General features: G+C 48.7%; 9 non-coding genes across 9 annotated transcripts; all 9 read right to left on the bottom strand.

Moving 5' to 3' along the window:
* Positions 1-540: 540 nt before the first annotated feature.
* trnay-gua (transfer RNA tyrosine (anticodon GUA)) lies at positions 541-632 on the bottom strand. The gene is given in 2 exon segments: positions 541-576; positions 596-632. It is a non-coding gene; the product is annotated as a tRNA-Tyr (tRNA).
* Positions 633-1,963: 1,331 nt separating this feature from the next.
* On the bottom strand, positions 1,964-2,055 carry trnay-gua (transfer RNA tyrosine (anticodon GUA)). The gene is given in 2 exon segments: positions 1,964-1,999; positions 2,019-2,055. It is a non-coding gene; the product is annotated as a tRNA-Tyr (tRNA).
* Positions 2,056-3,386: 1,331 nt separating this feature from the next.
* On the bottom strand, positions 3,387-3,478 carry trnay-gua (transfer RNA tyrosine (anticodon GUA)). The gene is given in 2 exon segments: positions 3,387-3,422; positions 3,442-3,478. It is a non-coding gene; the product is annotated as a tRNA-Tyr (tRNA).
* A 1,331-nt stretch (positions 3,479-4,809) lies between these two features.
* trnay-gua (transfer RNA tyrosine (anticodon GUA)) lies at positions 4,810-4,901 on the bottom strand. The gene is given in 2 exon segments: positions 4,810-4,845; positions 4,865-4,901. It is a non-coding gene; the product is annotated as a tRNA-Tyr (tRNA).
* Positions 4,902-6,232: 1,331 nt separating this feature from the next.
* On the bottom strand, positions 6,233-6,324 carry trnay-gua (transfer RNA tyrosine (anticodon GUA)). Its single transcript is given in 2 exon segments — positions 6,233-6,268; positions 6,288-6,324. It is a non-coding gene; the product is annotated as a tRNA-Tyr (tRNA).
* A 1,331-nt stretch (positions 6,325-7,655) lies between these two features.
* trnay-gua (transfer RNA tyrosine (anticodon GUA)) lies at positions 7,656-7,747 on the bottom strand. Its single transcript is given in 2 exon segments — positions 7,656-7,691; positions 7,711-7,747. It is a non-coding gene; the product is annotated as a tRNA-Tyr (tRNA).
* Positions 7,748-9,078: 1,331 nt separating this feature from the next.
* Positions 9,079-9,170, bottom strand: trnay-gua (transfer RNA tyrosine (anticodon GUA)). Its single transcript is given in 2 exon segments — positions 9,079-9,114; positions 9,134-9,170. It is a non-coding gene; the product is annotated as a tRNA-Tyr (tRNA).
* Positions 9,171-10,501: 1,331 nt separating this feature from the next.
* On the bottom strand, positions 10,502-10,593 carry trnay-gua (transfer RNA tyrosine (anticodon GUA)). Its single transcript is given in 2 exon segments — positions 10,502-10,537; positions 10,557-10,593. It is a non-coding gene; the product is annotated as a tRNA-Tyr (tRNA).
* A 1,331-nt stretch (positions 10,594-11,924) lies between these two features.
* Positions 11,925-12,016, bottom strand: trnay-gua (transfer RNA tyrosine (anticodon GUA)). Its single transcript is given in 2 exon segments — positions 11,925-11,960; positions 11,980-12,016. It is a non-coding gene; the product is annotated as a tRNA-Tyr (tRNA).
* Positions 12,017-12,607: the final 591 nt, after the last annotated feature.

The following is a 12,607-nucleotide window of genomic DNA, read 5'->3' as shown; positions in this document are numbered from 1 at the left end:
AGAAGCCGAGAAGAGCACGAGACCGTGGAAGGGAAGCGAGGTGACCGGAAAGTAGCGGCCGCCCTGTGTGTGAGGGAGCAGGCGACAGCGCTGTCTGACTGATAGCCAACTTGTTTTGCCTGAAAGGGAGTGCTGAGTGCTTTGAAGTGTTGCTGCTCTGCAGTTTGTTGAATGCACTACAATGTATCCCATATTGTACCGAATTGTACTTGAACTGAAAAGCAAGGAAATGTATCGAACGGAACTGCCGTCAGCACCCAAATGTAGTGTATGGGATTGCTGACCGCAGCTAAATGTACTGAACTGCTTTTGAATGGACTGTACAAATTTTTATATGCAAATTTTGAAATTTAAAAAAACTCTGTGCTGGTGAGCAGACACAAATGCTCAAGCATAACAGCTGTGTGAAGGTGGATGCAGAGTGCATTCAGGTTTGAGACGAGAAAAGTGGTGTCCTGCTCCTTCGTGGCAACATGATGCACCATAAAGTGATGAGAACTGGTTTGAGCGAATTGCTGCTTAATCCAAAAGTACACTAGCTCCTTCGAGCCGGAATTGAACCAGCGACCTAAGGATGACTTTGCTGAGTATTCCACTACAGTCCTCCGCTCTACCAACTGAGCTATCGAAGGGAAGCGCCAAAGATTTTTCTGTGCGATGATTGTTTTCCGTGAGCATGTTGACGTATCTGGAATCATGGCGTGGCCTGTGCGTCTTCAGTACCAGCCCATGCTGCAGCGCGGTGGGACTGTCAACCGCCAGCTACTCTTTACAGCCTGGAAAACGCGTGTGACTAACAATCACAAGAGTGTAGCTTTGACTTCTTATCAGGCTCGCAGATTTTTTGCAAGCTGCGCATTCTGAATTTAAAGACCTTGCAAGCTGCCCGACTTGGTCGTGCTGCCTGGCCGCTTGCATGGCAAGTGCCTTCTTCGCGCAGCAGGCAGCATATCAGTCTGCTCAATCGAAGGTCCTGAGTCAAATGCTCAGAAAAGCAATCAATGCTCGCAAGTCGTTCTTTTGGCTTCTCTCGCCTCATATATCCATCTTTGCAAAAATCAAGACGTCTTGCTTATGACATGGCAGAAAAAGGTTTGCTGTGCTTTGACCCATCTGGCGTGAACTCAGTGACACGTGAGACCACATTTCTTTCTGGAGAATTGCTCTGAGCCAAAAGCAGAGTGGAGAATGCAGGCATCGATCCCACTACCTCTCATATGCTAAGCGAGCGCTCTACCATGTGAGCTAATTCCCCAGTAGCTTCTTGCAGGTTTCCCTCATTTGCTTCTCAGTCGCCTTTTCGCACTCGTCTCCAAGCTGCTCCACGACCATCAGAGAACTGGCCCACTCCTTGTATCCAATCGACATTGCGGAGCAGCAGCGAGCGAGCAACAGCAGGACGCGAAGCCACAGTAACGAAGAAAGAAGCCGAGAAGAGCACGAGACCGTGGAAGGGAAGCGAGGTGACCGGAAAGTAGCGGCCGCCCTGTGTGTGAGGGAGCAGGCGACAGCGCTGTCTGACTGATAGCCAACTTGTTTTGCCTGAAAGGGAGTGCTGAGTGCTTTGAAGTGTTGCTGCTCTGCAGTTTGTTGAATGCACTACAATGTATCCCATATTGTACCGAATTGTACTTGAACTGAAAAGCAAGGAAATGTATCGAACGGAACTGCCGTCAGCACCCAAATGTAGTGTATGGGATTGCTGACCGCAGCTAAATGTACTGAACTGCTTTTGAATGGACTGTACAAATTTTTATATGCAAATTTTGAAATTTAAAAAAACTCTGTGCTGGTGAGCAGACACAAATGCTCAAGCATAACAGCTGTGTGAAGGTGGATGCAGAGTGCATTCAGGTTTGAGACGAGAAAAGTGGTGTCCTGCTCCTTCGTGGCAACATGATGCACCATAAAGTGATGAGAACTGGTTTGAGCGAATTGCTGCTTAATCCAAAAGTACACTAGCTCCTTCGAGCCAGAATTGAACCAGCGACCTAAGGATGACTTTGCTGAGTATTCCACTACAGTCCTCCGCTCTACCAACTGAGCTATCGAAGGGAAGCACCAAAGATTTTTCTGTGCGATGATTGTTTTCCGTGAGCATGTTGACGCATCTGGATTCGTGGCGTGGCCTGTGCGTCTTCAGTACCAGCCCATGCTGCAGCGCGGTGGGACTGTCAACCGCCAGCTACTCTTTACAGCCTGGAAAACGCGTGTGACTAACAATCACAAGAGTGTAGCTTTGACTTCTTATCAGGCTCGCAGATTTTTTGCAAGCTGCGCATTCTGAATTTAAAGACCTTGCAAGCTGCCCGACTTGGTCGTGCTGCCTGGCCGCTTGCATGGCAAGTGCCTTCTTCGCGCAGCAGGCAGCATATCAGTCTGCTCAATCGAAGGTCTTGAGTCAAATGCTCAGAAAAGCAATCAATGCTCGCAAGTCGTTCTTTTGGCTTCTCTCGCCTCATATATCCATCTTTGCAAAAATCAAGACGTCTTGCTTATGACATGGCAGAAAAAGGTTTGCTGTGCTTTGACCCATCTGGCGTGAACTGAGTGACACGTGAGACCACATTTCTTTCTGGAGAATTGCTCTGAGCCAAAAGCAGAGTGGAGAATGCAGGCATCGATCCCCCTACCTCTCATATGCTAAGCGAGCGCTCTACCATTTGAGCTAATTCCCCAGTAGCTTCGTGCAGGTTTCCCTCATTTGCTTCTCAGTCGCCTTTTCGCACTCGTCTCCAAGCTGCTCCACGACCATCAGAGAACTGGCCCACTCCTTGTATCCAATCGACATTGCGGAGCAGCAGCGAGCGAGCAACAGCAGGACGCGAAGCCACAGTAACGAAGAAAGAAGCCGAGAAGAGCACGAGACCGTGGAAGGGAAGCGAGGTGACCGGAAAGTAGCGGCCGCCCTGTGTGTGAGGGAGCAGGCGACAGCGCTGTCTGACTGATAGCCAACTTGTTTTGCCTGAAAGGGAGTGCTGAGTGCTTTGAAGTGTTGCTGCTCTGCAGTTTGTTGAATGCACTACAATGTATCCCATATTGTACCGAATTGTACTTGAACTGAAAAGCAAGGAAATGTATCGAACGGAACTGCCGTCAGCACCCAAATGTAGTGTATGGGATTGCTGACCGCAGCTAAATGTACTGAACTGCTTTTGAATGGACTGTACAAATTTTTATATGCAAATTTTGAAATTTAAAAAAACTCTGTGCTGGTGAGCAGACACAAATGCTCAAGCATAACAGCTGTGTGAAGGTGGATGCAGAGTGCATTCAGGTTTGAGACGAGAAAAGTGGTGTCCTGCTCCTTCGTGGCAACATGATGCACCATAAAGTGATGAGAACTGGTTTGAGCGAATTGCTGCTTAATCCAAAAGTACACTAGCTCCTTCGAGCCGGAATTGAACTAGCGACCTAAGGACGACTTTGCTGAGTATTCCATTACAGTCCTCCGCTCTACCAACTGAGCTATCGAAGGGAAGCGCCAAATATTTTTCTGTGCGATGATTGTTTTCCGTGAGCATGTTGACGCATCTGGAATCATGGCGTGGCCTGTGCGTCTTCAGTACCAGCCCATGCTGCAGCGCGGTGGGACTGTCAACCGCCAGCTACTCTTTACAGCCTGGAAAACGCGTGTGACTAACAATCACAAGAGTGTAGCTTTGACTTCTTATCAGGCTCGCAGATTTTTTGCAAGCTGCGCATTCTGAATTCAAAGACCTTGCAAGCTGCCCGACTTGGTCGTGCTGCCTGGCCGCTTGCATGGCAAGTGCCTTCTTCGCGCAGCAGGCAGCATATCAGTCTGCTCAATCGAAGGTCCTGAGTCAAATGCTCAGAAAAGCAATCAATGCTCGCAAGTCGTTCTTTTGGCTTCTCTCGCCTCATATATCCATCTTTGCAAAAATCAAGACGTCTTGCTTATGACATGGCAGAAAAAGGTTTGCTGTGCTTTGACCCATCTGGCGTGAACTCAGTGACACGTGAGACCACATTTCTTTCTGGAGAATTGCTCTGAGCCAAAAGCAGAGTGGAGAATGCAGGCATCGATCCCACTACCTCTCATATGCTAAGCGAGCGCTCTACCATTTGAGCTAATTCCCCAGTAGCTTCTTGCAGGTTTCCCTCATTTGCTTCTCAGTCGCCTTTTCGCACTCGTCTCCAAGCTGCTCCACGACCATCAGAGAACTGGCCCACTCCTTGTATCCAATCGACATTGCGGAGCAGCAGCGAGCGAGCAACAGCAGGACGCGAAGCCACATTAACGAAGAAAGAAGCCGAGAAGAGCACGAGACCGTGGAAGGGAAGCGAGGTGACCGGAAAGTAGCGGCCGCCCTGTGTGTGAGGGAGCAGGCGAGAGCGCTGTCTGACTGATGGCCAACTTGTTTTGCCTGAAAGGGAGTGCTGAGTGCTTTGAAGTGTTGCTGCTCTGCAGTTTGTTGAATGCACTACAATGTATCCCATATTGTACCGAATTGTACTTGAACTGAAAAGCAAGGAAATGTATCGAACGGAACTGCCGTCAGCACCCAAATGTAGTGTATGGGATTGCTGACCGCAGCTAAATGTACTGAACTGCTTTTGAATGGACTGTACAAATTTTTATATGCAAATTTTGAAATTTAAAAAAACTCTGTGCTGGTGAGCAGACACAAATGCTCAAGCATAACAGCTGTGTGAAGGTGGATGCAGAGTGCATTCAGGTTTGAGACGAGAAAAGTGGTGTCCTGCTCCTTCGTGGCAACATGATGCACCATAAAGTGATGAGAACTGGTTTGAGCGAATTGCTGCTTAATCCAAAAGTACACTAGCTCCTTCGAGCCGGAATTGAACTAGCGACCTAAGGACGACTTTGCTGAGTATTCCACTACAGTCCTCCGCTCTACCAACTGAGCTATCGAAGGGAAGCGCCAAATATTTTTCTGTGCGATGATTGTTTTCCGTGAGCATGTTGACGCATCTGGAATCATGGCGTGGCCTGTGCGTCTTCAGTACCAGCCCATGCTGCAGCGCGGTGGGACTGTCAACCGCCAGCTACTCTTTACAGCCTGGAAAACGCGTGTGACTAACAATCACAAGAGTGTAGCTTTGACTTCTTATCAGGCTCGCAGATTTTTTGCAAGCTGCGCATTCTGAATTTAAAGACCTTGCAAGCTGCCCGACTTGGTCGTGCTGCCTGGCCGCTTGCATGGCAAGTGCCTTCTTCGCGCAGCAGGCAGCATATCAGTCTGCTCAATCGAAGGTCCTGAGTCAAATGCTCAGAAAAGCAATCAATGCTCGCAAGTCGTTCTTTTGGCTTCTCTCGCCTCATATATCCATCTTTGCAAAAATCAAGACGTCTTGCTTATGACATGGCAGAAAAAGGTTTGCTGTGCTTTGACCCATCTGGCGTGAACTCAGTGACACGTGAGACCACATTTCTTTCTGGAGAATTGCTCTGAGCCAAAAGCAGAGTGGAGAATGCAGGCATCGATCCCACTACCTCTCATATGCTAAGCGAGCGCTCTACCATTTGAGCTAATTCCCCAGTAGCTTCTTGCAGGTTTCCCTCATTTGCTTCTCAGTCGCCTTTTCGCACTCGTCTCCAAGCTGCTCCACGACCATCAGAGAACTGGCCCACTCCTTGTATCCAATCGACATTGCGGAGCAGCAGCGAGCGAGCAACAGCAGGACGCGAAGCCACATTAACGAAGAAAGAAGCCGAGAAGAGCACGAGACCGTGGAAGGGAAGCGAGGTGACCGGAAAGTAGCGGCCGCCCTGTGTGTGAGGGAGCAGGCGAGAGCGCTGTCTGACTGATGGCCAACTTGTTTTGCCTGAAAGGGAGTGCTGAGTGCTTTGAAGTGTTGCTGCTCTGCAGTTTGTTGAATGCACTACAATGTATCCCATATTGTACCGAATTGTACTTGAACTGAAAAGCAAGGAAATGTATCGAACGGAACTGCCGTCAGCACCCAAATGTAGTGTATGGGATTGCTGACCGCAGCTAAATGTACTGAACTGCTTTTGAATGGACTGTACAAATTTTTATATGCAAATTTTGAAATTTAAAAAAACTCTGTGCTGGTGAGCAGACACAAATGCTCAAGCATAACAGCTGTGTGAAGGTGGATGCAGAGTGCATTCAGGTTTGAGACGAGAAAAGTGGTGTCCTGCTCCTTCGTGGCAACATGATGCACCATAAAGTGATGAGAACTGGTTTGAGCGAATTGCTGCTTAATCCAAAAGTACACTAGCTCCTTCGAGCCGGAATTGAACCAGCGACCTAAGGATGACTTTGCTGAGTATTCCACTACAGTCCTCCGCTCTACCAACTGAGCTATCGAAGGGAAGCGCCAAAGATTTTTCTGTGCGATGATTGTTTTCCGTGAGCATGTTGACGTATCTGGAATCATGGCGTGGCCTGTGCGTCTTCAGTACCAGCCCATGCTGCAGCGCGGTGGGACTGTCAACCGCCAGCTACTCTTTACAGCCTGGAAAACGCGTGTGACTAACAATCACAAGAGTGTAGCTTTGACTTCTTATCAGGCTCGCAGATTTTTTGCAAGCTGCGCATTCTGAATTTAAAGACCTTGCAAGCTGCCCGACTTGGTCGTGCTGCCTGGCCGCTTGCATGGCAAGTGCCTTCTTCGCGCAGCAGGCAGCATATCAGTCTGCTCAATCGAAGGTCCTGAGTCAAATGCTCAGAAAAGCAATCAATGCTCGCAAGTCGTTCTTTTGGCTTCTCTCGCCTCATATATCCATCTTTGCAAAAATCAAGACGTCTTGCTTATGACATGGCAGAAAAAGGTTTGCTGTGCTTTGACCCATCTGGCGTGAACTCAGTGACACGTGAGACCACATTTCTTTCTGGAGAATTGCTCTGAGCCAAAAGCAGAGTGGAGAATGCAGGCATCGATCCCACTACCTCTCATATGCTAAGCGAGCGCTCTACCATTTGAGCTAATTCCCCAGTAGCTTCTTGCAGGTTTCCCTCATTTGCTTCTCAGTCGCCTTTTCGCACTCGTCTCCAAGCTGCTCCACGACCATCAGAGAACTGGCCCACTCCTTGTATCCAATCGACATTGCGGAGCAGCAGCGAGCGAGCAACAGCAGGACGCGAAGCCACATTAACGAAGAAAGAAGCCGAGAAGAGCACGAGACCGTGGAAGGGAAGCGAGGTGACCGGAAAGTAGCGGCCGCCCTGTGTGTGAGGGAGCAGGCGACAGCGCTGTCTGACTGATAGCCAACTTGTTTTGCCTGAAAGGGAGTGCTGAGTGCTTTGAAGTGTTGCTGCTCTGCAGTTTGTTGAATGCACTACAATGTATCCCATATTGTACCGAATTGTACTTGAACTGAAAAGCAAGGAAATGTATCGAACGGAACTGCCGTCAGCACCCAAATGTAGTGTATGGGATTGCTGACCGCAGCTAAATGTACTGAACTGCTTTTGAATGGACTGTACAAATTTTTATATGCAAATTTTGAAATTTAAAAAAACTCTGTGCTGGTGAGCAGACACAAATGCTCAAGCATAACAGCTGTGTGAAGGTGGATGCAGAGTGCATTCAGGTTTGAGACGAGAAAAGTGGTGTCCTGCTCCTTCGTGGCAACATGATGCACCATAAAGTGATGAGAACTGGTTTGAGCGAATTGCTGCTTAATCCAAAAGTACACTAGCTCCTTCGAGCCAGAATTGAACCAGCGACCTAAGGATGACTTTGCTGAGTATTCCACTACAGTCCTCCGCTCTACCAACTGAGCTATCGAAGGGAAGCACCAAAGATTTTTCTGTGCGATGATTGTTTTCCGTGAGCATGTTGACGCATCTGGACTCGTGGCGTGGCCTGTGCGTCTTCAGTACCAGCCCATGCTGCAGCGCGGTGGGACTGTCAACCGCCAGCTACTCTTTACAGCCTGGAAAACGCGTGTGACTAACAATCACAAGAGTGTAGCTTTGACTTCTTATCAGGCTCGCAGATTTTTTGCAAGCTGCGCATTCTGAATTTAAAGACCTTGCAAGCTGCCCGACTTGGTCGTGCTGCCTGGCCGCTTGCATGGCAAGTGCCTTCTTCGCGCAGCAGGCAGCATATCAGTCTGCTCAATCGAAGGTCTTGAGTCAAATGCTCAGAAAAGCAATCAATGCTCGCAAGTCGTTCTTTTGGCTTCTCTCGCCTCATATATCCATCTTTGCAAAAATCAAGACGTCTTGCTTATGACATGGCAGAAAAAGGTTTGCTGTGCTTTGACCCATCTGGCGTGAACTGAGTGACACGTGAGACCACATTTCTTTCTGGAGAATTGCTCTGAGCCAAAAGCAGAGTGGAGAATGCAGGCATCGATCCCCCTACCTCTCATATGCTAAGCGAGCGCTCTACCATTTGAGCTAATTCCCCAGTAGCTTCGTGCAGGTTTCCCTCATTTGCTTCTCAGTCGCCTTTTCGCACTCGTCTCCAAGCTGCTCCACGACCATCAGAGAACTGGCCCACTCCTTGTATCCAATCGACATTGCGGAGCAGCAGCGAGCGAGCAACAGCAGGACGCGAAGCCACAGTAACGAAGAAAGAAGCCGAGAAGAGCACGAGACCGTGGAAGGGAAGCGAGGTGACCGGAAAGTAGCGGCCGCCCTGTGTGTGAGGGAGCAGGCGACAGCGCTGTCTGACTGATAGCCAACTTGTTTTGCCTGAAAGGGAGTGCTGAGTGCTTTGAAGTGTTGCTGCTCTGCAGTTTGTTGAATGCACTACAATGTATCCCATATTGTACCGAATTGTACTTGAACTGAAAAGCAAGGAAATGTATCGAACGGAACTGCCGTCAGCACCCAAATGTAGTGTATGGGATTGCTGACCGCAGCTAAATGTACTGAACTGCTTTTGAATGGACTGTACAAATTTTTATATGCAAATTTTGAAATTTAAAAAAACTCTGTGCTGGTGAGCAGACACAAATGCTCAAGCATAACAGCTGTGTGAAGGTGGATGCAGAGTGCATTCAGGTTTGAGACGAGAAAAGTGGTGTCCTGCTCCTTCGTGGCAACATGATGCACCATAAAGTGATGAGAACTGGTTTGAGCGAATTGCTGCTTAATCCAAAAGTACACTAGCTCCTTCGAGCCGGAATTGAACTAGCGACCTAAGGACGACTTTGCTGAGTATTCCATTACAGTCCTCCGCTCTACCAACTGAGCTATCGAAGGGAAGCGCCAAATATTTTTCTGTGCGATGATTGTTTTCCGTGAGCATGTTGACGCATCTGGAATCATGGCGTGGCCTGTGCGTCTTCAGTACCAGCCCATGCTGCAGCGCGGTGGGACTGTCAACCGCCAGCTACTCTTTACAGCCTGGAAAACGCGTGTGACTAACAATCACAAGAGTGTAGCTTTGACTTCTTATCAGGCTCGCAGATTTTTTGCAAGCTGCGCATTCTGAATTCAAAGACCTTGCAAGCTGCCCGACTTGGTCGTGCTGCCTGGCCGCTTGCATGGCAAGTGCCTTCTTCGCGCAGCAGGCAGCATATCAGTCTGCTCAATCGAAGGTCCTGAGTCAAATGCTCAGAAAAGCAATCAATGCTCGCAAGTCGTTCTTTTGGCTTCTCTCGCCTCATATATCCATCTTTGCAAAAATCAAGACGTCTTGCTTATGACATGGCAGAAAAAGGTTTGCTGTGCTTTGACCCATCTGGCGTGAACTCAGTGACACGTGAGACCACATTTCTTTCTGGAGAATTGCTCTGAGCCAAAAGCAGAGTGGAGAATGCAGGCATCGATCCCACTACCTCTCATATGCTAAGCGAGCGCTCTACCATTTGAGCTAATTCCCCAGTAGCTTCTTGCAGGTTTCCCTCATTTGCTTCTCAGTCGCCTTTTCGCACTCGTCTCCAAGCTGCTCCACGACCATCAGAGAACTGGCCCACTCCTTGTATCCAATCGACATTGCGGAGCAGCAGCGAGCGAGCAACAGCAGGACGCGAAGCCACATTAACGAAGAAAGAAGCCGAGAAGAGCACGAGACCGTGGAAGGGAAGCGAGGTGACCGGAAAGTAGCGGCCGCCCTGTGTGTGAGGGAGCAGGCGAGAGCGCTGTCTGACTGATGGCCAACTTGTTTTGCCTGAAAGGGAGTGCTGAGTGCTTTGAAGTGTTGCTGCTCTGCAGTTTGTTGAATGCACTACAATGTATCCCATATTGTACCGAATTGTACTTGAACTGAAAAGCAAGGAAATGTATCGAACGGAACTGCCGTCAGCACCCAAATGTAGTGTATGGGATTGCTGACCGCAGCTAAATGTACTGAACTGCTTTTGAATGGACTGTACAAATTTTTATATGCAAATTTTGAAATTTAAAAAAACTCTGTGCTGGTGAGCAGACACAAATGCTCAAGCATAACAGCTGTGTGAAGGTGGATGCAGAGTGCATTCAGGTTTGAGACGAGAAAAGTGGTGTCCTGCTCCTTCGTGGCAACATGATGCACCATAAAGTGATGAGAACTGGTTTGAGCGAATTGCTGCTTAATCCAAAAGTACACTAGCTCCTTCGAGCCGGAATTGAACCAGCGACCTAAGGATGACTTTGCTGAGTATTCCACTACAGTCCTCCGCTCTACCAACTGAGCTATCGAAGGGAAGCGCCAAAGATTTTTCTGTGCGATGATTGTTTTCCGTGAGCATGTTGACGTATCTGGAATCATGGCGTGGCCTGTGCGTCTTCAGTACCAGCCCATGCTGCAGCGCGGTGGGACTGTCAACCGCCAGCTACTCTTTACAGCCTGGAAAACGCGTGTGACTAACAATCACAAGAGTGTAGCTTTGACTTCTTATCAGGCTCGCAGATTTTTTGCAAGCTGCGCATTCTGAATTTAAAGACCTTGCAAGCTGCCCGACTTGGTCGTGCTGCCTGGCCGCTTGCATGGCAAGTGCCTTCTTCGCGCAGCAGGCAGCATATCAGTCTGCTCAATCGAAGGTCCTGAGTCAAATGCTCAGAAAAGCAATCAATGCTCGCAAGTCGTTCTTTTGGCTTCTCTCGCCTCATATATCCATCTTTGCAAAAATCAAGACGTCTTGCTTATGACATGGCAGAAAAAGGTTTGCTGTGCTTTGACCCATCTGGCGTGAACTCAGTGACACGTGAGACCACATTTCTTTCTGGAGAATTGCTCTGAGCCAAAAGCAGAGTGGAGAATGCAGGCATCGATCCCACTACCTCTCATATGCTAAGCGAGCGCTCTACCATTTGAGCTAATTCCCCAGTAGCTTCTTGCAGGTTTCCCTCATTTGCTTCTCAGTCGCCTTTTCGCACTCGTCTCCAAGCTGCTCCACGACCATCAGAGAACTGGCCCACTCCTTGTATCCAATCGACATTGCGGAGCAGCAGCGAGCGAGCAACAGCAGGACGCGAAGCCACATTAACGAAGAAAGAAGCCGAGAAGAGCACGAGACCGTGGAAGGGAAGCGAGGTGACCGGAAAGTAGCGGCCGCCCTGTGTGTGAGGGAGCAGGCGACAGCGCTGTCTGACTGATAGCCAACTTGTTTTGCCTGAAAGGGAGTGCTGAGTGCTTTGAAGTGTTGCTGCTCTGCAGTTTGTTGAATGCACTACAATGTATCCCATATTGTACCGAATTGTACTTGAACTGAAAAGCAAGGAAATGTATCGAACGGAACTGCCGTCAGCACCCAAATGTAGTGTATGGGATTGCTGACCGCAGCTAAATGTACTGAACTGCTTTTGAATGGACTGTACAAATTTTTATATGCAAATTTTGAAATTTAAAAAAACTCTGTGCTGGTGAGCAGACACAAATGCTCAAGCATAACAGCTGTGTGAAGGTGGATGCAGAGTGCATTCAGGTTTGAGACGAGAAAAGTGGTGTCCTGCTCCTTCGTGGCAACATGATGCACCATAAAGTGATGAGAACTGGTTTGAGCGAATTGCTGCTTAATCCAAAAGTACACTAGCTCCTTCGAGCCGGAATTGAACCAGCGACCTAAGGATGACTTTGCTGAGTATTCCACTACAGTCCTCCGCTCTACCAACTGAGCTATCGAAGGGAAGCGCCAAAGATTTTTCTGTGCGATGATTGTTTTCCGTGAGCATGTTGACGTATCTGGAATCATGGCGTGGCCTGTGCGTCTTCAGTACCAGCCCATGCTGCAGCGCGGTGGGACTGTCAACCGCCAGCTACTCTTTACAGCCTGGAAAACGCGTGTGACTAACAATCACAAGAGTGTAGCTTTGACTTCTTATCAGGCTCGCAGATTTTTTGCAAGCTGCGCATTCTGAATTTAAAGACCTTGCAAGCTGCCCGACTTGGTCGTGCTGCCTGGCCGCTTGCATGGCAAGTGCCTTCTTCGCGCAGCAGGCAGCATATCAGTCTGCTCAATCGAAGGTCCTGAGTCAAATGCTCAGAAAAGCAATCAATGCTCGCAAGTCGTTCTTTTGGCTTCTCTCGCCTCATATATCCATCTTTGCAAAAATCAAGACGTCTTGCTTATGACATGGCAGAAAAAGGTTTGCTGTGCTTTGACCCATCTGGCGTGAACTCAGTGACACGTGAGACCACATTTCTTTCTGGAGAATTGCTCTGAGCCAAAAGCAGAGTGGAGAATGCAGGCATCGATCCCACTACCTCTCATATGCTA

The sequence above is a fragment of the Pristiophorus japonicus genome, unplaced genomic scaffold (assembly GCF_044704955.1).
Source record: "Pristiophorus japonicus isolate sPriJap1 unplaced genomic scaffold, sPriJap1.hap1 HAP1_SCAFFOLD_429, whole genome shotgun sequence".
Taxonomy (NCBI): Eukaryota; Metazoa; Chordata; class Chondrichthyes; family Pristiophoridae; genus Pristiophorus; species Pristiophorus japonicus.
The sequence above is the reverse complement of the archived record's forward strand: the minus strand, read 5'-3'. Positions and strand labels throughout refer to the sequence as shown.